Here is a 23,720-nt window from a genome sequence, read left to right as displayed (position 1 = left end):
AGCAACCTTATCTAAATTGTTCTTGCTTTAGTTTAAGCAGGGAGCTGGATCAGATGACCTCCAGAAGCCCCTTCCAACCTAAATGATTCTATTTCATGAATTTATTATTTCATCTGCCTATGATTCTGTTTCATAAACTTTAATTCAGCAATTTTTGTGTCAAGTTCATTACTCCTAATCACACATTAAAAAATTTCAGTTCTCCTGTACATATAGTAAGCGTGCATCTAATGTAGTACACAAGCATCTCTTATCTACTCGCCCTTAGAACTTCTTCCCTTTTTACCACGGTGCTTCCCCCACAATTAGGGAACATAAGTCTTCAGCATCAGAACAGTTTTGCACTTTTAAGCGTACTTGATCTAAAAGAACCCCACACCTTTTTTTATATCCTCATTTGTGTTTCAAGGATAACAAGAACAGGAAAAGCAGAGGGCTGTGACTTACATCATTTTGTGGCAAAAACTAATTTTTCCTCTGTCCACTTAAAAATATTAGAAAGACCCTTGTCCCTGATATTCTTTCCAAAGAACAAGAAACATCCCACCAAAGAAACAATATAGTAGAGGTTTTCCACAAGGGCCTTACTCATCTTTCAAAGTAATCTATTTAACTAAGCAGGTTTTGGAAAACAATTTATTTATTTAGGTACTGTTTATGAGCAGTCACACATACACACCCACCAAACTAACTACCTTTTCTCTTTCAGCTTCACAAAGTCCCTCCCCTCTTGGAACATTTCTGATATCAAAATTAAGTAAGCACCTTAAAAACCATGGAGGTATTTTCTAATAATCTATACATTGGTTTTGTTTCTTTTTAAAGTCAAGAATACAGAAAAAGGGTAAATAAATCAATTTCAAACCCTTTTCAAATATGTCAGGCTTTGCCTATAACCACAACTCTGTCAAAGAAGAAAGAACCCCTTCAGCAATCTGGGTTACAATAATGGCTCTTTTAACAGCTGTACCAGCATAACAGAGTAAGATTGAGGCTGGAACAAACTGCTAAAGGTATGAATTTCAAAAACCATGTCTTATTAAAATATACTTGAAAACATCTTTATCTCCATTAAAAGGACACCTCTATGAAGCTCACTGTTAATACTTGAAATGTGCATTTTAATATTCACTTAGAAGGTCAAAATTAAAATTCATGGGGAGAAACTGAGAGCTATTACAGGAAAGATGAGTAAAGCTAGCAGTCAAAAGAGAAAAGTTCAGTGTTGCACTTTGACACATTTTTCCATCCACTTGTTTAAGAGTGCTGCTGCTTTTGCTACCAGGATCAAAAGTGCCAATAAAACATATCAGTCCATTGAGTACATAAAATGGGTATAATCCAATGACAAATTAATCTAGACTGGAAATCAGAAGGTGTGTAATTACTAAGGTCAGTCAAGTTTGAAATAGCCTTCCAATTATAGCAGACATAATAACAATATACAACTGATTATGTTTAAATTAGAGCTGAATAAATTTACAAAAGCCCCTATCTAACAATGCTCAGATTGTGCCTTGAAATTAATGAATCACTAAAAAGTTTAGAGAGAAGAAAGGATATGCAAAGGAGAGAGGAAGAAAAAAACCACAGCTACTTCTGTGGACACATGGAAGAAAAACAGAGACATAGAGGTGTCTCTTAAAAAGTAGTCTGTTTAATATTGCCAAAAGTAAATAAAAAAGACAAACGACCCTGTGGCTTCATAATCAACTTAAGGCAGTACCAACAGAAAAAGCAGAGTTCCTACTGCCCTTACTATCATTTGCCACCTTTGCCACAAGTTGCATAAGCCAATCAAAAACACCGAGTAGCTTCTTTTAGCTGTAGTGCCTTCTTGTATTAACTTACTGACCATAAAACCACAACCCAGATAAGTGCATCACCCATCGCAACTTCCATGACTGTATCAGGCCTGCAGTTATGCCCTCCTCCCTACCAACACACTTCTTCCTCCTCCGGATTGAGACAATGTCCATATGACCAGGCAAGTGAGCTGGTTCAGGAAGTTGTTCTAACCAAAAAGTAACTTGGGGAGGAAAAAAAAGAAATAAAAGTACCACTTTTTGACCCGATTAGTTGTCTCAGCTCACTTCCTGGCTGTGGAAGTCCCATTGACGACACAAGGGAAGGAGCAGCCACAACTCAGGTTGTCTTCAAATGCCACGGAGTATGCACCAGGAACCTGGCTTCCCCAGAAAGCCATATTATGCCCTGGATCTTTTTGCAATCCCCTTACTAACATTACCAAATCTTAATCTGTGAATCACTTTTTAAAGGACCAAATGCTATTTTTAACTAAGCAATACATTTCTCTGTAACCATCTTAAAGAAAACACTGCAGAGCACTTCCAATAATGCTCCAATTTAGCTTCAATTCTTACAACACTGGAGTCAATTTGTGCTTACTGTGCGTAACTATATTTGTAGTCCCTTCAAGTTTAAACTGCAAACTAACCTCTTAATTAGTATCATTAATACCATAAAACCCACATGAACAAACACTACTGGCTACAATCCTACTTAAAACCTAGACACAGGCATAACTTGCAGAGCAAATCTTACACCCACAGTAAATCTTTGTAAGATCTGCACGATGAGTTGGTCTGATGGGCACTCAGGATTTTGGCCTGTATCACAGAGATTCGGTCAAATAAAGCCACGGTACCTTTCCTGAATTTAAATGGATAAAAAAAAAATGTTGCCTGTAACATCACCAAGACCTCTCTCTGGAGACAGAAAGGACAGCTGCCCTTGTCCAAAGTTTTATTTGAAAAGTCACCAACACAGTTGTGAGACTACAGCTTGACAGTGAAAGAGAAAAGCACTGCTTACCCAAGCAAGCTATTTCTCATTTGTTGCTGGATTTGTTTCTGTTTTAGAAAGAGTTGACACTTCAAATCTTTTTTTCCCCCCTCTTACACAAAAGAACGAACGCATACATGCATGCAGCTATGAAATGTGATGGTTACGATTTGTTTGCAACACTATCAAAACCAAGTAATCTTAACACAGCTTTGAAAGAGTGACAGCAAGAGCAAAGTACACGCCACACTTCAGAAACTTACAAACGAGCAGAGCTGCCAAGTCCATTTCATTCAGAGTGCCATACCCACTTCAGACGGTTTCAGCAGGTTTTGAAGTACTCTATCTAAAGACAAGGATTTTTGTACCAGGTCACAGTTAGGGAGGGCCTAACTGTGGAAGGCAGCTTGAAAAAATAAATTTTAAAAGATAAAATTAAAAAAAAAAAAACACCAACAAAACGTGGATGAATCTGAGCCATGTAGATGGCACAGATTTAGGACAGTAGTTTGCTAGTTTTAGCTCTTGGGAAGTGACTTCACTTTTCCTAAGGAGGAGGAAGGGAGACGAACAGTTCCCACAACCCTCTCCCTTCCCTCACCACGAAAACAACTTTATTTTTTAAATGCCCCACGTCCCTCCAGCTCCGCTCCTCCCGAAGAGGCTCACCCCAGCGCCCGGCCGCGCACAGGGAGCTCCCCCCAACACAAACACAAGAAAACACGAAGAAGCGGCACCATCCCCCGAACAGCCACGCACCTCGTGCCTCCTCCTTCCTCCGCCGCCGCCGTGAGGGGGCCGGGGCAGGCAGCCGGCGGCTCCCGGGGCCACGCAGCCGGCCCGGAGGCGGCGGCTGTGCCGGCCCGGCCCGCCGAAGGGGAAAGCCACCTCAGGTCACTGGGCACTGTCACCCCGCGACACGGGGCGGCTGGAGCGGGCCGGCACCCTTCTCCCCGCCCCCCCCCCCGCCGGTTCTCCTGAGGGAGCGACGACGCCTCCCGCTTCCCCCCCTCACGAGACCCCCACCACCTCCGCTCCCCTCAGCCCGGCGGCGAAGGAGGCCCGAGGCAGCGTCCCCCTCTCTCACCGGTGGCAGCCAAGCCGTCCTCCCCGCTCCGCCGCCGCCAGCCCGTCCTCCGCCTGCCTCCGCCACCGGCTCTCTGCGCAGGGAAGCGGGGAGGGGGACGCCAGGCGAGAACGGCTCAGCGGGCCGCGCAGCCGCCTCAGGCCCGGGCCAGCGCCGTCCACATTCCGGCGGCGGGTGGATGGCGGAGCGGGCGGGGGCGCGCGCGCGCGCGCGCTCCGCTCCCCTCCCCTCCCCTCCCCTCCCCTCCCGCCTCCCTCCCCCCTACCGACAGGGCGCGAGCGCCAGCACCGAGGGCGGGCGGAGCGCGGGGCGCCGCCGAGCCGTTACCCGCCGCCACCACAGCCCGCCCCTCCGGGCCGGCGGCCGCCGTCGGGGGGATGCGGCGGCCGGGAGAAGCGCGCCGTGCGAGCGGCGGCCGCCGCCAGCCGCCCCGAGGTAGGCCGCCCCCGCTGCCGGCCCGGCGGGACGGGGCCGCTCGTCCGTCGGGGCGCGAAGCCGGTCTTGGAGTTCGGCGCGGCTTCCCGGGAGCGCCTCCTTCGGAAAACGCTTCGCTTCGGCCCTTTAGAAGCGATCCAGCGCGCAGAAAGGCTGGCGCCTGAACGCGTCAAAATTCGTGACCGCAGCTGAGGAACAATGGAAGTGACCTGCAAACCATGGTACTCTTTAAGAAAAAAAGAAAAGACTGGTTTTTAAGCTTGCCTTTTGATTTTGTACCCCAGTCTCACTAAGCGGTAGACTGTGTTTGCCTATCAACGGCGGCTTTGTATGGCTAAACACATACTTAGTATTTAAATAGTAAATATATGTGTATGTTGAAATAAATATCAGCACTGTTGATGTTTAAATAAAATATGTTTAAATAATGAGAGGTTGTCCTGTTGGTTTCTTTTTTCTCTTTTTTTTTGTCTTGTGTGTGAAACAAATTAAATTAACCACGTAATTTATACGGCTTGTCTCTGTTCTTTGCATTTCAGACATGGATCAGCAAAACCTTAAGGAACGTCAGGCCACGGCCTTCAATCAAGTACCTTTGCTTCCCAAAAGCCAGCGGGCTGTGTCCAGTCACCCTGGGACAGCTGGATTCCTGGCGCGGGCGCTGTTTGTGCATTGTTTTCTCGTCACTGGGGTTGAGAGCCAGGAACGACAGCTTATGGCTAAATGAGACGGTGTTGGAATGCGAGGAGGCTGGCCGCAGCGCTCCTAGCCTCCCCTTCCGTCATCGCTACCTGCTGCAGAGGTGTGCTGCTGGGAAACTTTGGGGTAAAGCTTGAAGCACGATTACTTCTACCAGCAATCCCACTGAAGCCTGATTTTGGAGATCTTTTTTAATTCACTGTAAGAGCACAGCTACTGAAACTTGATATGTCCAAGCATTTAATTCTCCTTAATGCTCATTTGTATGCTGTAAGAAAAGCAAAGCAAATTCTGAATATGCAAACAAGCAGAGAGACGGTTTGTTTGTTACACGGTCTTTTTGCATTGTAATGCTGTAACAAACCAGTCTCCAAGCTGGCCAGGCGAGCAGACAAAGGAGAGCATTTCCCAGAGAAAAGCAGGACTGTTTGGCCAGTTGTATGCTATGCCAGTCCCCCACTTTGTTGTTGTTGCTATTACATATCTTTCTGAGTTGTCTGCAGCTGGTGTAAATTAAATTATCTTCATATTATTTTTATCACACCACAGGGTTCAGATAAACCACAAAAGCATGGGGAAAGAAGAAAAATTAAGGGGAAGGAGGGGAACGACTTTACTGATTACAATAGAGGAATAATAAGAAAAAAGTTTCCCTGGCATTGTACTCAGATGCTGCGTGCTTATGTAAGTGTGGTAATAAACAGGAGGAACTGAAAGTCATTATATTCATAACCAAAATTATGAATAAATTGTCATAACTGGTTATTTTTATGGAAATGCAGAGTTTGTTCAGGAAGAAGAGGTAGGAGAAAAGGAACATAAGGTACAGAGCTAGTGAAAATATTTGGATAATGGTAAAAAGGAAAGGAAAAGAACAGTGTCACAGCAAAGACCCATTAGCAACCCAGAAACAAAAAAGATCAAGTGCATCGTACTTTGATTTGAATAAAATCATCCAAAGCATAGGAACTGGTGGTTATGAGAGTTGAACTAGAAAGATACCTACTCAGAAAGGGATTTGGGAGACTGTATGGGTGACGGTGGTCATTAAATAAGCTAATGATTCTTCAAAATGAAAAATCAATGGACTTGAAAACAAGTTTCAGTAAACTCACTGTTTGAACACAAAACCCCACTGTAGCAAATCTAAGGAAAAGTACACTCTAGAAAGTTTGCTATTTCCTAGAGAATCAGCATGAAGGCCTCAAAAGAGACCATCGCAATGAGAAAGCAAGCCAGCAAGAGAAGAGTCTGGCTAAATCTAGACCATTTCAATGGCTTGCACCTTTTGAAAAAAGCAGAATCTAGGTTAAATTATTAAAACTGACAACAAAGTGATTGTTGTCACATGTAGGGAAAATCCAGAAAGGTTAACATACAAAACAAGTGAAAACTATTGAAGAGCCATAGAGCATAACAACATAAAGCTTCTGTGAAAGATTACCAGGGAAGAACTGACCTGCTCTCAGGTGGGTGAGGAAACTATTACCAAGTCATGTGAGGAAGACCAAAGCCTTTTTTTTTTTTTTTTAATTTGTTCTTCTCCAAGATGTCAGCTGTAATCAGAGGGCTTACACAATTAACATTAGCAATGTAAAAACAAATGATCAAGCTAAGCTAAGGAAAGAAATAGAATCTATTCAAGTTAAGATGCTTACAAAAGTCATGTGCCAGATAAGTTTCAGCCAACATGCTTAGCGAAATGGCTAAGCAGTCTCAAAGCTATTAGCAACTACCTTCGAGAACTCAGAAAAGATAGCTGAGGATCCATAAGACCAGGAAAAAGGAAACGGTGCCTACCTTAAAATGAAAGAAAAGGATGGGAATGAGAGGCCAGTCAGCTGTACTTTGTATCAGGCAAAATACTGGAACAAATTATTAAGCAAATTATTTCTAAGGCCTTGGATGATAAGATTAATAATAACAATAACATCTCAAAAACAAATCATGGAATCTTGACTTCAGCAAGGCTTCTGACTATGTGTCATCTAATACTCTTATAAGAAGGCTAGAGGAGCATTGGCTACGCAAAACTTACATGAAATGGTTAGAAAACAGCACTCAGAAGTAGTGTCAAGTGATTTACAATCAAATAAGAAGTCTGTAGCAAGTGGGATCTCCAGATGCTTACATCCTGAGTCCTGAACTGCTGCTGTGATGCAATAGGATAGAGAATATTTTTATCATATTTGTGGAGGATATCCTGTTCAGGTGAGAGCTGCCAAGTGTTTTGGAAGATATAATTAGAATTGAACAAATCATGATGAGTTGGAACAAAGATCTGAAGTACATAGGATGTAATTCAATAAGGCGAGAAACTATTATGTATAGCTGGGAATAATTGACTGCAAAAATGTAAGCTGGAGACAAACTGGCTAAGCAGTTACTTTACAGAAAGAAGTCTTGGTTCATAGCAGTTCACAAATAGAACATGAGTCAACGGTGATTTGGTGGTACAAAAAAATGTGACTGCTTTACTGAAATGTAGAAAAAGACTGTCAAACGCAAGAAGAGAGAAATAATTCTTCCACTCCACTGAGCTCAAAAAGGCTTTCAGTGAAGAACAGTTCTCAGTTTCAGGCACCTCCTTTCAATTAGAGAGAGATCTGTGGAGAACATAAAGAACAACCAGACAACTTGACCGTGAGTCATACTCACGTTTGACTGAAAGAAGTTCAGTTGGACATCTGAAAAGTCAAAGACATATGAATGTACAGCCTAGAAAATGACAAGAATGTGTGTAAAGAAAGCAGTCGGTTATGTATACAAGAGAAGTGAATACACACACCAGCCCATCTCTTTGATAATGGAAATAATTTTTTGCTGCATAATGAACTCTCAAGCTAAAACACTTAATGAGACCTTCTTTTTTAGCATAGTTAAATCCTCATATCCTTAATATCCTGTGAGGTGTAATAAAAATCCTGAACAGGTAGAGCATCCATACATTGGGTGGGCAGGGGGGAATCACTCCTTTTAAAATCCACCAAGAAAAAAAAATCAATGCCAGGCCTCTCCTGCATTATCCACTATGGGGAGCTGAAGCGTAATATTGCAGAATAGCTGGTGATAAAGGAGTCCAGTTGTGCACTTAATTGGAGCTATAAAGTCCATGTGTATTAATTTCCACAACCTGACCTCTACAGAGCTCACATATAAATATTTGTCTCGATAGAGGGAATTCCATTTAACCTTCTCTGAAGGATAATGGAAAGCCAAGGTCATCCAGCCTGTGCTCTGAACAGGCATCTCCCGCAACCAGTCCTTCTGCCACTGCCAGAGACCTGTCTGTATCAGAAACCAGGGAACTACTGGGTCTGAAAACAGGCTTGAAGAAGAATTCCTATTTAGGAGGTAATTAAGCCTATCCCCATAAATAATAGTAAGAAAGTACATAGTTCAGAATAAAACCACCAAATTTGGAGCAGGAATGCTGGGAAAACATATTTACACATCTGTTTTAGAATATACTAGTGTGCAACTTGTATGGATGGCATGGTCCCAGCAGCTTTTTGTATGTTTGTATCATTCTTGTTAAATCAGAATTTCTGAAATAAAAAAACCAAACTTTAGCGAGAGTTTATAACTGATCCCACTGTGGTCTTTTTCTCCCGCAGCTTAGGCACTAGCATTATCCCAGGGACCTTGCCTCAGGTCTTCACAGTATGTTTGAGCACAGTGGCCTAATATATAGATCTTACTGCTGGAGTAAGCTTTAAAACCCAGAAAAGTGAGTGCCTTCTTACAGCTTTAGTACTAATAGCACTGGAAGGAAAGAGGAATAGCTCATGCAGTGACTTTTCTCTAGGGCGGTTTGATACCCTTAAAGTCTTAGGGCTGGTGCCAAACGTCATATGCCAGAGGTAAAATGGAGTCAAATTCCCTTCAACAGGAAATTAATCAATACTGAACTTTATGGGAAGCATTTCACTTTTTGAATACTTATTGAGACTTTCTAGATGCAAACTGGGGAGAAGTTAAGTTCAATGCATTGAAGATGTTCAGCACATTTCAAACATTCTAATTAAACAGTGACACAGCCCTAAATAGACACGCTGTCTGCATAATCAAGAACAGAATATAGATAATCTATTTTATAATGTGGTTGTTAGTTTCCCATATTTGGTGGTTCAGTAGTACCAAAATGAGTTTACAAGTTATTTCTGACCAAACAAATCAGTAAGAATCTGACAATGGTTGCAACTGAAGCAATAGCTTATTTTCAGCATTATTAAGTGGGAGGAAACACACAGAAATGTTGTTTCTAGAGTTCTTAAGATGAAAATGTGGCCTTTGTGTTAAGTTACAGCTATAGACTGAATTTCCAAATTCTTTCACCTTCAGCTGCCTCAAAAAACAGTATTATTCTATTTTACAGAGAATAAATTGAGATTTACACTACCCACAGTCACTCAGAACTGAGATGGAACGGAATTTAGTCCTAGATTCCTAATGAACAACTATACAGTATTTTGACATTTTAATGAGATAGTCTATAAATGCATAACCATACAAATCAATTTTAATTAAAAGTGAGATCGTATCTACTGAGAAAAATTACTAACATTCTTTTTGTAGAAATCAAACAAATATTTGTTATTCTTACACATTAGTGCTATATTTTAATGAGATTTGGTACGTCTTTTTGTATGTTGCAGATTTACAAATGTAGGGCTTAATTTCCTTGTTACTTTTGCATGATTCATTTAGCAATGCAGTTACTCTTTAGAACATTAATACCTTATAGACTTAAGATACAGATACCATGATAACAGAAATATAAAGACCTATGAGGAATTACTGACAAAAGAAGACTTGTGTAACTTTCCTAAAATGTGCATCCAGAGAAGCAACATAGGGGAATGAGATGGCTTAAATGAAAAAGAGCATTATAAAAATTTGGTGAATTAGACACAATTCAGTAGTTAAGAACCATTTGAAAACCACATCCAGAAGGACTCCTGTAGCACATAAATGCATAACTCCATAATATAATTTTAATTACAAGTGCAAAATGCTTTCTGCTGAGATTCTAAATGTTTAAAAAGAGCAGCAACCCTTTGGTAGCTACACACTTTTTAAAGCTGTGATCTGTGGTTTGCAAGACATAGCTGAAGACATCTGCATAACACCATCAACATATGAAATCCTTTTGCTACCTGTCAACATGTCCTGTGCCTGTGTGATGAGAAACAATGTCCCTGTCTCCCACTAGGTTCAGAAGACGACCTTTCTGTTACATTCCTAGTGGGAATAAGGTTTCAATGTATAAATTTCTCATAATAAATTTAAATTTTACTGTCTTTCAGCCAATTATAACTATGTATGACTACATATAGGACCGCAAGCATGTGAAGGCATTGTGCTGGTCCTTTCTGTGTGTCGGGGAAGAGTGACTGGGCTGTTTGTGACCTTCTTGGCCCTGTACCATTTGAATTGAGCATCAGGCTTCAAGTGGCATTGCTAAATTGGGGGGCTCAGCTCAGTAAATGGTCAGTAGAATGAAAGGAGCATACCTTCTCCTTTTTTGGGGCAGGGAGTGGAACAGAATAGCTATCAAGGAAGCTGCTTCTGAGAAACATGGATTTGATGATTTAGTAAGTATTGAGCTCAGATTTGATGGAAGAATCTGAGAGAAGGGGACTTTTTTACACTTTTAAGTGTCTCAGGATAGAATTTTTATATGAAATGGGGCTGGAAAAATGTGGTCATTTTTATGCAAAAGCTGGTAAGGATTATATTGAACTTCTGTACACCTGCTGTGCCGCGTAAGCTATCACCTCACTGTATACGTAATACAAATTCACTTGACAATGTATGATTTACAGAGGTCTTAACACTGTGACTTTTAATCTTTCTCTCTCTTTCTTGTGTACAGCATTATAAAAAAGCAACAGTGGGGTCTAAATCCGTATCAAATTACCAAACCATTAAACAGAGTGTGGGGAAGCCAGATCAATTTTCCTTACATATTTTGCGTGACTGTTGTATGTGTTACACATCGTACACAACATCAGAGGTGCTCACTCACATGCTGTAGCCAATTATCTATCAGTCAATTAATGTAGACTATAACTGCACTTTCCTTGAGTTGTCCAGGTGATTATAGCTCTCTGTCAAAAATATAAAGTAAATTCTTTTATAGGGTCAACAATAATTTTTTTCCTGGTACTTACAATGCTTACATTTCATGCTGCTGAGTTAGATCTTTATCTTGTTTTAGCTATAAGAAACAAAATCAGGTAAGTGCAAAAATGCGTTACAGGGAATGCTACCCTGCCATCACCAAGTGCTTTGATGTTCATATACATACACTAAGTATATCTATACATATTCATATATATATATATAAAAAAAACATACGGCCATACCCACAGAAACACGATGTGTTATTGCACACATCCTCAGATCTAGGTATCTAGAATTTTTCTGTTGCTACATCTATACACTTCTGCCTTTAAAGCCAAATGTCCATAAATCCAAATATGTTGACCTCCTTCAAAAATGCAAGACGTACCTAAAAGCTGCCTTAAAACACTGCTTCAGAATCTTAATATCAGCAAAGCTTCTGTAACTTTAGGCCCTTCTGTGGTAAGCTGCAATTGGTAGGCTTCATTAGGGAAGCCCTGCAAAGATGTAAGGACTAAGAAATTAAGTCTGTCTTTACATGGTACAAAAGGCAGGGGGGAAATAAAGCCTTCCCTGTTGTCAGCATGGCTCTACTCAACAGTGTATCTATTATAAGAACCCCTGACCTTCAAAGCAACCCCTTCATCTGCAAGTTCTGAAGAACAAGAAAATTGGAAGTTGTGTGAGAAACTGTTTTCTGAGGAAAAGGTCCATCACTTGGCTATTGATAAAATCTGATACTTAAACAGACAGCTGAGCAGCAATGGCTATGGGATTCAAGGTTAACAGAGTGCAGATGTCTTTCAGGCTTCAGAAAAAAGCTGAAACCAAGCAGTTCTAGTCTGATGAATAGTAGATTCCTGTGACAGAGAACTTCCAAAAACTTGAGAAGCAATAATTTACTATGCTGTGCTGCAGCTCAGTAGTTAATATACAGAATTAAAAGGACTGGTCGCAGCTTTCAGGTGGGAGTGGTGGATCCAACTAGATTTTCTTTCCACCTTTATTCCCGAGAAAGGTCAGCAATACCAAAAATGGTCCCTCCCACCAAGGAGGTAAGCTATCCTGTCTTTTATGTACTTTTACCCAGACATAATTCCCTACCTAGATTGAAAGGGTGCAGAGCCCTTTCTAGAGGTACTGGTTGTATAACTTGTGCCTGGGCCCGATTGCATTTTAATAATTGATGAACCTGTAAAATATACTGGGGTACATTTTTATCTCCTGCTAATAAAGTTACATGGGTGGATACATCAGTTTCAGGGAGTTGCATCCATCTTCTGAACAGCATTTCATAGGGAGACAGTTTTGTTGTTTGTTGAGGTCTTTGCAAAAGATTCATTAAGGCTAAAGGCAGTGCGTGCAAGACAGTTATTTATCTGGTTGCAGCATAAATTCCTGGTGCAAACCAATTCTTCAGCACTGTCTGGGCTAGTGCAGCAGTTCCAGAATCCCCTGGATGATGATGCATTTTTGCTATGGGAATCCAGGTATTGCTTCAATAAAATAGGAAGGTTTTCCATACCTACTCTCCATATTCCCTGGGGGTCTTTGGTCACTTCATTCCTTTTCCAAGTCAGCTTCTTCAGCAGGAACAGTCAGATACGCCTCTTCAGGAGCAGGCAACACCTGCTGGGACCATTGCACTGCTTGTAAGCCTGGTGATTCGTATGGTGGTCACGCTGGGCTTTAGCTGCAACATCCGCTAGACCATTTGCTATTTCTTCTTTTGTCCTTCTGCCAGTGTGGGCTGGCTAGTGAACGATAGCTAGTTTCTTTGGCAATTGTATGGCTTTTAAAAGTTCAGTACTTTACTTGCAATGAAAGTTATACACCCACGCTGCTTCCAGAACTGCCCAGTGGTGTCACACACTCCAAATCCATACCAAGAATCAGTATAAATATTTACAGCCTTTTCCTTGGACAGGTGGCAAGTCTTTGTTAACACAATCCATTCTGCTGCCTGTGCGCTCAGCTTCGGACTGAGTGGTGAAGCCTCCACTGCTTCATTCACAGGAGTCACTGAACAACCCGTAGCCCAGCTGCCATTCAGATAATACAAGGACTTGTCTACCTATAGTTCCAGATCAGGATCTAGGAACAGCATATCTGTTAGATGCAAACAGGAAGGTCCAGGTGTCAGCTACACAAGATTTCTTAGAGGTACTGGCTATTAACAAATTATCAGCATATTGTATCAAAATGATCCATTTTTTAAACACAACATCCTGCAAGTCTTTTACTAAAATTCTAGAAAAAATAGTGGGTGACCCAGGGAAGCCCTGGGGAGGCCTTGTCCATGTCTGCTGTATTTTTCCCCAAGTAAATGCAAAAGGGTACCGAGGGTCAAAATGGATAAGTATACTGAAAAATGCAGTGTGGAAGTTGATTAGAGTACCACTTCGCATTTGCTGGAAATAATGTAATAATCATAGGATCTGGTACCCTCGGGTGAGGAACTATGACGCACTCATTTACTGCCTGAAGATCCTGCACAAACCACTAAACCTGTTTGCTGTCTGGTCCCAGTTTGGGTCTTCTGATAGGCAGGACAGGAGCATTGCAAGGGGACTGACATTCTACCAGTACTCCCTTTTTTATATACGCCTCTCTTAGCAGCACAGCACCTGCTATGGCTTCTATAGGCAATGGATATTGTCGGATCAAGGGCAAGTTACTGCCTTTAGTTTGAATACGTACTGGTGTGGCTGATTTGAGCAAGCCCCTATCCGTGGGGTCCCATCCCCACAGTGAAATTGGTATGTCTTTTCGTTCCCACCCAGGAACCAACCCCCTACCCCTCCTCCCACTCAAGACCTAGGTCCCCCCTGGGAACCCTCCCCCCAAGCCTGGGTCCTCCTGGGAATCCCCCCAGATGCCTGGGGCTGCCCAAGCTTCTGGGCCCTACTGGGAGCCCCAGTCCCCACAGGCCTGGGTCCCCCTACTGACCCCTGTGTCCCCCAGGTCTCATTCACCAGAAACATTCAGCATGCAGCCACACCACACCTTCAGGGGTGACCTGGCCCTGCTGTGCCCGAGTCCACTGTGGAGGGCTTGGGGACAGGAGCAAGTGAGTCCCCAAGCCCCCACCACATGTCCCCTCTGTCCCCACAGGCATCACCATCCTGCTATTTTTCATCCAGGCTGTGGTCTTCATTGTGGGGCTGGGACTGTTCCAGGAAAACTGGAGGGGAACTAGGAGTCCCAGCCCCTCTGTGGGGGTCCCAGGCACCCCCCAATGTATATACTGTTAGAAATTTCTTATTTTTATAAACTGTTATAAATGTATTTGTAAATTATTAAACATTATTAGAAAATAATTCTCTATCTAATACAGATTTACTGACAGTCACCGTTTATTCTAAATTTCTCTACAGTTTGGCCCTGAGCCCTGCCGTGACAATTCACCCCATGGCTCCCAGCTCTGCCCCTGGCTCCTGCACCAGGGGCAGGATTTGACCACCCCCCAGGCTGGGGAAGGGGCCTTTACCCCCCCTCAGCTGCCCCACACAGAGCTCAGGGTGGGGATCAGCCCCTGTGGGGGTGTATCCGCCCCTGGGTGGATCTACACATGGGGAGGGGGTACCTGGCCCTGAGCAGGACATTGCCCCTGGGGGGAAGATTTGCCCCTTGGGGAGGGGCATCACCCCTCCTTCCTGCCCACACATTTGCCCCCAGAGCCCTGATCTGCCCCACAGCCCCCATTTGCCCCCAGCCTCACTTGCCCTGGTGCAGGCGCCATGAGCAGGGACCCACAGGGACAGCAGCCCCACAGGACCCAAACAGAATTGCCCCCTAGCCACTGTTACCCCCTCAGCAGTGCATTTACACCCAGGGGGATTCATTGCTCCGGAGGGGGCATTTCTCCCCCCACAGCCAGGTGGGGGGCACAGACCCAGCACAGATCCCCAACACCCGCAGCCCCAGGGGGATCTCTGCCCCAAACACGGGTTTTGCTCCCCCCAGGGCCACAGTTACCACCCCAGGCCCCCTGTTAGTTACCTCCTGCCTCCACCCTGCAGCTGTGGCTGCCAGGGAGGCAATGCTTGACCTCTGGGTGATACTCACGGCTGCTCCCCCCTCACTGTGGGAAGAAATCTTCTTTTCTCCTTCAGCCAAGTCACAGTGCACTTTTTCGGAGGAGGTCACCAAGAGCTGGGAGAAGGCGGCTGACAGAAGGTTGGAAAAGAAGCTGAAGATCACACTGAAGGGAAGTGGAAAGTCAAAATCTCCTCCTGAAGTGCCAACAGTGATTCAGGACAACAGCCTTCCTTCAGGTCCTCCCCTACAGATCTGGATCTTACAGAGGCCGACAACGAATAGCATGCTTAGTAATCCCAACTCTGCCAGCAGACCAGCCTTTCCTGTGATATCCTTGGTGCAAAGGGAGGCAGAGCACATGGAGGCCAGGAAATGAATACCAGGCAGCACGAGCCCCAGAGAAAAGCAGGAGAAACCCATTCTAGATAGACCAACAAGGATCTCCCAGCTGGAAGACACCAGACAGCCCAATAATGTGATTAGGCAGACTCAATGACCTTAAGGGTCTTTTCCAACCTAAATGATTCTATGATATGGTTTGTATCTCTTGGTTTTTGTTCTTTTAGCAGCTAATGGTGAAAGGTAGACTGAGGGTCAGATTTTTAGAATTTTAACATTGCATTCCCAGGATTCTCCTTTAGATTTGTGAGCTTGAGAAGTGCAAGACAAAGACAAAAGCAGTTTGTTTCAGTCTCTGCCTCCTGACACTTGAAGTTGTAGCTGTTACACCTGAGAGATCAGTGAATGACTATGCTCTCAACTGGTTTTCAATGTTTGCCTCACCTAGGTAGGGTAGAAACAATTTTATCTTGTCTACTTAATATGCAAATAAGTGCATATATGCATATATGCTTCCTGTGGAAGGAAATCTAAGGAGAATGTGGCTTTTATGTATGAAAATAGAGGACACTACCTACCTACTTCCCCCCCCCCCCTTTTTTTTTTTTTTGCAGAGCACTGCACATTAATGGAAACATTGATAAGAAAAGCTGCTGCCTGGGAGAGACAGTGATAAACTGCAACATAAACAACCTTCTGATATCAAATTGCTAAACTGAAGTTCAACTACAGTCAAGTTGTAAAGACTGAGGACTTTACAAGGAAGATAAGTAATTTACTTTCTGAATCCTGGTTTTATGTACAGGTAGCATGTGTCTGCCTAGCAGAGCCACCAGAAGCACTGGGGACAAACAGACTGGAGATACTGTGGCCTTATGTATGAGAATGAGAAACTTCCCTAACAGAAGAGAAAGTGTGCTTCTCAAAATATTTTAGTTTCATTAACAGGCTAAAACTTTTGCCTCTACTGTAGTGTGCCACGTGCCTCAATGAGTGCGTAATAAATACCCAGTAATCTCCGAGAAACTGACGTCACTCTTACTTAAATGAAATTAATTGACTGTCTTAAAAATGTATATACAATGTAAGCTTCATCTGCTCACAATACGTTCTGATCCTTTCATTGTTGTTTCTTTAGCAATTATATCAGCAGCTTATGTAGAAAAATAACTTCAAAAGCAGTTAACTACCCAAACCACAAATACTCTCTTCCTGTCTGGTAATGAGAGCTAATTCCACTATTATTTACTATTGTTCATTCAACTTACTGATCCCTTTAGTGAATTTCCGTTTTCTTCTTCTGTAAATGCTGCCTCCTTCACCTGCTGGAATCAAAGAAGAGTAGGCAGCATCACATGACATGTCAGATTACTATAGCCTTCAACCAACAAATCACAAAGTTTGAAAAAAATCTTGTTATTTTATTAACAGTAAAAGATAGCAACTTCTTTTTACAAAACCTGCATTTTTTTTAACCAAGTTAAAAAATAAATTTAATAGTTGGAATATTAAATTAAAAAAAAATCTTTCAAGGTTTAGGATTAATGATGTAATTCTTGATGACAATTTACAAAAAAAAGATGAACATACACAACAGGAACAAATTATACTGTACATTTACAATTCAGAAATTTCTGCATTTCCTGCTGAAATTGAATTGCCAGAATGGTGTGTAACAGCTTTTTACCAGTACCAGTACAGTGAAAGAGAAGAAACTGAGAATACTGTGCTGAAAAGAAATTTAAAAGTGGGGGAGGAAATTCTTAGCAAGAAGGTAGGGGTTGGCATGTGTGAGAACTCACTTGTCAAAGTAGACATGATGTGTATAATCTGGTAAAAGAATAAAGGAAATTACCATACAGCTATGATCTCAGAAAAATAATCTCAGCCTACCTAAACAAATTTGACATGTTTCCACTGAAAATAATCTTTTTGTAAACTGCTTATCAAGCACATACTGCAGCTACATGTTATAAAATTGATTTTTACTTATATGTCTCTTCTCAAAAACTATCGAGGGATGTAATATAAGAAATGTCCCTCTGCAATTACCTGAACAATATACTCTTAAAAACTGCTAGAATTGAGATCTGAGTAAGCAGCAGCTACTTAAGAGCCACACTAATATAAAGACATCTAAAATTGCTTAATGCAGTTATTCATACATTAGGATTAGCTAAGGTTGGTCCTTTACTTTTATTTTCCTGTGGGAATTGATAGTCCCATTTCTTGGAAGATGCGCTGGGGAAGACTGGTATCAGGTGTTCTCAAACCAAACCAGTACAAAACTTTGGGTCTTTACAGGTGATACTAAGCAAGAACAACTCCTGGAAATACTCAGCATGTTTTCTTTTACTGCAGAAATGTGATGCGATTACAAAGATGTAAGACAGTCCCACTTTTTACTTGTAGTATAAATGCTCTACCTGAGAAATTTGGAAAAATTACTCAGATAGCAGTTTAGTTATAATGTAATTACTGTAACTTGCACAAGTGTGGAGGATACATAAGGTGGAGTGGCTGGAACAGAAGACCAGACCATGGGGTTTATTCCTCATCTTGCAAGCCTGAAAAGTTGCTTAACCTCTACAATTCAGCTTGCCCTGCAAAGTGAGAGTAAGGCTGTTGTTTTACATGCAGCTAAACAAAGGTACTGACTTGCCGTAGAAAACCCGTGCTGACTGTATTGCCCTACCTGTCTTTCATTTTCCCCCAGTTTTACAGTACATGAAGAAATCTGCCAGAAAGGAACAAAAATTACGTTGCTAATTTAGGTGGATCTCGGTTTTATAAACACACCCAAGCTGGAATTCTTATAAAATGTAATTTTCTTAATTCTTTATCATCTCAATTCATATGTTACTCTCCTAAGCTCAATTAAAAGGCTGTTGTAAAATGTGCTGCAACGATGTTACAAAGGAAGAAAAAAGAACAAATTTCAACATAAGTACCACTGGAGGAAGGAAAGGAAATAAAGGGTCATACTTCTGTTTTTTGTTGAGACAGAATAGAAAAGGAAATAAATCAAGGAACTGAAGTGCAAGATAAAGAGGTGGCAGCATATGACACTTCGAAGAGGCTCTTGACCCTCCCCGAGGGGGGGATACAGAAGCCAAACAGATGGTTATTTCAGCAGAGGGCACCAGAACAACAAGTATGTAGTAGTGACTTTGACTTGCTCTGCCCAGTGAACATTAAATCTCCAATACCCTCACAGCCTCCAAGTAGGTCTACATTCTTGTTATGCTGCAAATTCTTGTCACACTTCGAGAGATTTTGCTGAATAACGCTGGAAGCTCTGGGATTCAAGCAAACCAGGCAATTACATGTAAGCAAGAAGTAAGGAGTACAGTAAGGACTACCATGAGAAACCGTGGTGCATACGACTAAGTCAGTATATTGCATCTCTACATGTCAGCGGGACAAGGAGGATAATGAGATGGGACAGTTAAATGAAATTTCTAATGAGAAGTCATCAAAAGAAGTTTCATGCCTACCTTATCGTTTCTTCTTTTTCCACAGCAACTGTACCTACCGTGTATATTGATATATATGTTTTTTGCATTCCTAGCAGCCTGAAAACACAAATGTTAATAACTGACTGATATTCTGCAAATCTATTATGTATAGCATCAAATAACTGCAAAAAGTTTTACAAATTTTTCAAAAATCTGATAATGTTTGGTGGGTTATATAGCATTATTTGTTTGTGCAAACTGAATGGTTGAGAGAGAAGCATTCATGGAGGAATATTAATTTTACACTTATGCACTTCACATTCTTTTATCATCCAGGCTTCTGTTGTATAAAGGAAATCTAAATCTTACATAGTATGGTCGAGATACTGAGCATGTCTTTCCACAGTGGAAGGCTTTATTTTGCAATCATCCTTTTATTATTTTAAAATAAGCATATATGACTAATTCTAAAAGTTGCATCTGAATTACATGGGCTTAGATGATATTCAGCACACTCTTTAATGAGTATTGGGGTTTTTTGCAACAATTAGGTTGGGCAGATATGCTTCAGTATTCTGCTTTTGTCAGAGGAATTTTAGGTTTTGTTAACATGATGGTCAAGCACACAAAGGTGCTAAAGATTTTCTTTTTTGTTCTCTTTTGCTTTATATGGTATATGCAAGAATCTTGGCTGTATGAAATAACGAGGACTTTTTTTAAGTGCTTGCAGCCAGCTGGAACAAATATTTAATTCTTGCCTTTCATTCTGATATCACAGGTTTCAAAATGAGAAATTTTCCATTATTACCAGCTTTACAGGTCATGTAGATAGCTAAAATAGCAAACTGAAACATTGCCAACGCATTTAAAAAAAAAAAAAAAATCTTTCTTTTTATGAAGACAGTTATTCTGTTACCACAGTTTTATATCAGTTTTATATGGAAAGAGTAATATAAAAATTGAATCATAACATGACACCATTTGACAGTTACACTGGTATTTTACCTATTTCTGTCAGTCATGCAGGCTAATATGGGGTTCATTTCCAGTATATAATCTGAAGAACACTACTAGGGTGGCCACAAATGTAAAATCCTAGAACCATACCTACACTTTATCCCCTTTTGGAAGGAAAAAAAAAAAAGAAGGAATGGAAAATTGAGATGATATGTTGTAGAATCAAAACTAATTGCTGTGGGTTTTTAAGGACATACAAGAAAGAACAATGTGAACAAGTGGAGATAAATTACAGCAGATTTAATAATAAGCTGGAACAATATATGAAAACAGTAATCCTAAAAGCAAATACTGTCTTGTGTTTCACATACTGAAGCAGTGTGTCACGCAGGAGGAAATGCTGCATAACTGGCGAAAGCAGACATTAAAAATGATCTAGGTATCTAGTGGGATCAGTTCCCACAGAGCAAGCAAGCTCATCTACAAATTTCTGAACTTTTAAAATCCAGAATAATCATAAGAAAAGCGTTACTCTGATGGAGCTCTAAAATGGGGTTTGAGATTTATAGTACTCATCTTTTCAACGTTACTCAGTAAGAACCACAGGTCATTTCAGAGCCCACTTCTTTAAACAATGCAGTACTGTGGTAAACTATGTTGTAATACTGAAAATTTTTGTTAGCAAGTAAATACTGCTACCAGAATTAAATGCTGAGATAAAACATAAGCCACCAGAAAATGAAAACCTTTCCACAATATAGGAACCGTATACAGGAACCAAGTATAGGAAGTGGTAGAAGTCTCTGGACTAGAGTTAAAAACCAGACTGAACAAAACACCGGAATGATGTACTGTGTACAATCACCTGCTATGAACTAGGAAGTAAGAGGATGTCCTCAGCCCTTGACCATTTCTAGTTTCTGTAACTTTAAACAAAGGTTGTAAAGAACACCTACAAATTTAGCTCCTAGTGCCATCTTCTGCATCTGAACAGGATACTAGTAACTTCAAGAAAATTCACATTTCTAGTGTAACATTTAGGAGAGGAGTCTACAAAAGCTGGGAATAGCCAATTGAAAATTTTCTGTGGTATGTACAGTTTTAAATTTGCGTAAAAGGATGAAGACAACATTTAAACTGATCTAGAGTAATGGGCAGAGATACTGCTTAGCAGTTAATTTCCAGGAGGGAGAACTAATTAGATAGGAGTATGATGATTCAGATTTTCTTTTTTTTTTTTAAACAAATTATGCTACAATTTGCCAATTGGTTATACGGAAGATTGTGCTTCAGGACAAAGACTCTTACATAATTTATACAGCCATTAAGAACAAGTGTTATTAATGTTTCATTGGGGCATTGTAGGAAGTATTACAATGTTAATATAATGATAAAAATATAATAATGTACTAATCTGTGATCATCCCTGACTTCCAAATCTGGCTAACTATGATATTCTTGATTAAATCACTCATTTTATTGTGTAATGATGGTACTAAGGATTCTGATGCTCACAGATGTTGATTATTTTAGATTTCTGTTTGTAGACTTCTCAATCTTTCCTGTTGGTCTCTTTGAAATAACAATAAAACAGCCATAATCCTTAAAATTCAAATTTCCATGTTAAACTTCACAATTTACACTGAGTTACACTGCTTTTGTAACTCATAGTAAGGCTCTCACTAAGTTAAAGGTGGTCTTTTTAAAGATCTTAGCCTTCTGGGTTCATAAGATCACAAATGCCTGTGAACTTTGCAAGAAAACCCTGTTTTCAGAAATTAATTTAATAGCTGCTCTTAATATTACATTATTCAAGCACTGACCCTTGATAAGCCTTAAGCTTAATTGGCTTTGTGAAAAAGCCTAAATAATAGAGACAATTTCTTTAGTAAAACTGATAGAAATAACACTATTTGCTACTATTGTCACATTTCTTGTTAACGTGAAAATCTGTCTACAATCAATACAAGAGTCAGAAATAGGAGCTAAAGATTAATCTCACCGTACACAGTTTGTCCCTTGTGTCTAGCTCTGTTTGTTTCTGGGCTTCTTTCTGCATGTTACAACCCAGCTTCCTTTTGCAGGTTGCTGTCTCAAATCCCTGACTCCAGGCCTGGTTACCTGACATCACGCTGCTTTAATTGTATCCCAAGGTCACGTAGCCCTCTGCAGTTTGGATGTTGAACCGATAATACAGTGCATGCTCCTCACGGTGTTATAAAGTGTTTAGAAGTGCAGTGATTTCACATGCAGCATCCTGCACAGTGACCTCACACCAGCACTGGTCCTGCAGAGCCTCCAGCTGGGCATACACATGATAAAATATCTGGGGAATAGGATGGGACCACTGAACTGCATTTTCGCTGTTAAATTTGGGATATAAATTTGGACAAATTTCATAGTATTTTACACCACAGTTCTCAGAAAATGGGAATCAATTTGATGCTACCTTGAAATATCCTGATGTTAAATAATTAGTTCTCAAAGCATTTAAAAAATATCAGTATGTGCTAACAAAATACAGCAAGTCATCATTAATACTTTTAAGATATTTTATAACTTTATTTTAAAACTTCTTCTGCAGCCCAGATGCTGTGTGATACAAGGCGGCTTGGTCGGGCCCCAACACATCTTACCTGTGGTTTTAGTTGAGGCCGAGGATGAATTAAATGTGTCCTGCAGTAAAGAAAGCTACGGTAGACCTTCTCCAGCAGCAAGCCCAGCTCTGCACCTTCCTGTAGGGCCAGTGGGCAAAGCAACAGGGTCTTTTCCCTGCACAGCCACCTAAGTGGTAACAGCATTCATTTGTTTTCGTTCCCTCTGAGTAAGAAAATAAACCAATTCCCAAGCTGTAAGGCTTGATGGCATGAGGCAATCGCAGTCGAGAAGAGGGGAACCACAGTGGAACCCAAAGAGGAGAGTCCTCTCCTGCTCTGGGCGCTGAGGGAGACAAAATGGCGGGCTAGGGGCTTTGGGAGGCTCCGAGCATGCAGAGCGCTCCTCAGACTACACTTAGCATATGAAGAGCCACAACCTCGACCCCATAGCCTCGGTGCGCCCGCCATGATTACTAGCGACAAGAAGATATAGTGCAAGAACAAAAAAAAACACCCAGAAGGCGAGAGATGGCAGTGGGAAGCACCGCACCGTCCCTAACAAGAACTCACAGCACCCTCCCCATGGCGGCGGCGGCGGCGGCGGCGGCGGCGGCACCCCCCTCTCAGCACCTCGACCCCTCACCCCGCAGAGCCCTCCCAGCACTCTAGGCCGTGACTCGGCTTTTTCTCCCGGCCCCGCCCCGCCTGCCCGGGGGGGGGGCGGGCGCAGGAAGGGGCGGGCGGCAGCGGCGAGGCAGTGCAGGGAGGCAGCCGACGCACAAGATGGCCGCTGCTGCAGCGGCAGCTGTGTTGGAGCGCCGGCAGGCGACGGCGGTGAGGGAGCCCCGGGGCCTGCGGGTGCTGGAGGAGCAGGGCGTTGCGGCCGCCCCCGTGTGCCGCAGCTGAGGGGGCCGGTGGCCGCTGCGGGGAGCCCGGCCCGTGTGGTGAGTGCGTTGTCTCCTCTGCCCCCCGCTGCTGGGCTTGGCTGCGGAGAGTGGAGAGCCTGGAGCGCGGGGAACAATGGGGCAGACCTCGGGAGCGGTGGCGGGAGGGCCCTGCTCCCCTTCCCGGGGAGGGGAGGTGGAGGGGCGAGTGCTGTGCTTGCCTGTGGGGCCTGTGCTGCTGGCTGCCTCGCTAGGCCTGAGGCTCCTGCCGGGCTCGATTTCCGAGCGC

General features: G+C 42.2%; 1 protein-coding gene across 14 annotated transcripts in view; it reads right to left on the bottom strand.

Annotated features, from left to right (window-relative positions):
• RABGAP1L (RAB GTPase activating protein 1 like) overlaps nt 1-23,083 on the bottom strand; it is a 281,517-nt gene extending 258,434 nt beyond the window's left edge. For 3 of the 14 annotated variants that reach the window (XM_075710789.1, XM_075710776.1, XM_075710792.1), the window contains exons 1-5: nt 22,587-23,083; nt 19,033-19,110; nt 16,804-16,860; nt 15,158-15,359; nt 12,681-13,264 (exon numbers count right to left, since the gene is read on the bottom strand). The gene's annotated coding sequence lies outside the window, so the exon portion shown is untranslated. Of the gene's footprint in view, nt 1-3,068; nt 3,152-3,892; nt 3,926-12,680; nt 13,265-15,157; nt 15,360-16,803; nt 16,861-17,337; nt 17,366-19,032; nt 19,111-22,586 lie in introns of those variants that run through there. The other 11 variants (XM_075710779.1, XM_075710777.1, XM_075710782.1 and 8 more) reach the window with 11 other exon arrangements.
• Nucleotides 23,084-23,720: the final 637 nt, after the last annotated feature.

Source organism: Pelecanus crispus, chromosome 5, assembly GCF_030463565.1.
Source record: "Pelecanus crispus isolate bPelCri1 chromosome 5, bPelCri1.pri, whole genome shotgun sequence".
Lineage (NCBI taxonomy): Eukaryota > Metazoa > Chordata > Aves > Pelecaniformes > Pelecanidae > Pelecanus > Pelecanus crispus.
The sequence above is the reverse complement of the archived record's forward strand: the minus strand, read 5'-3'. Positions and strand labels throughout refer to the sequence as shown.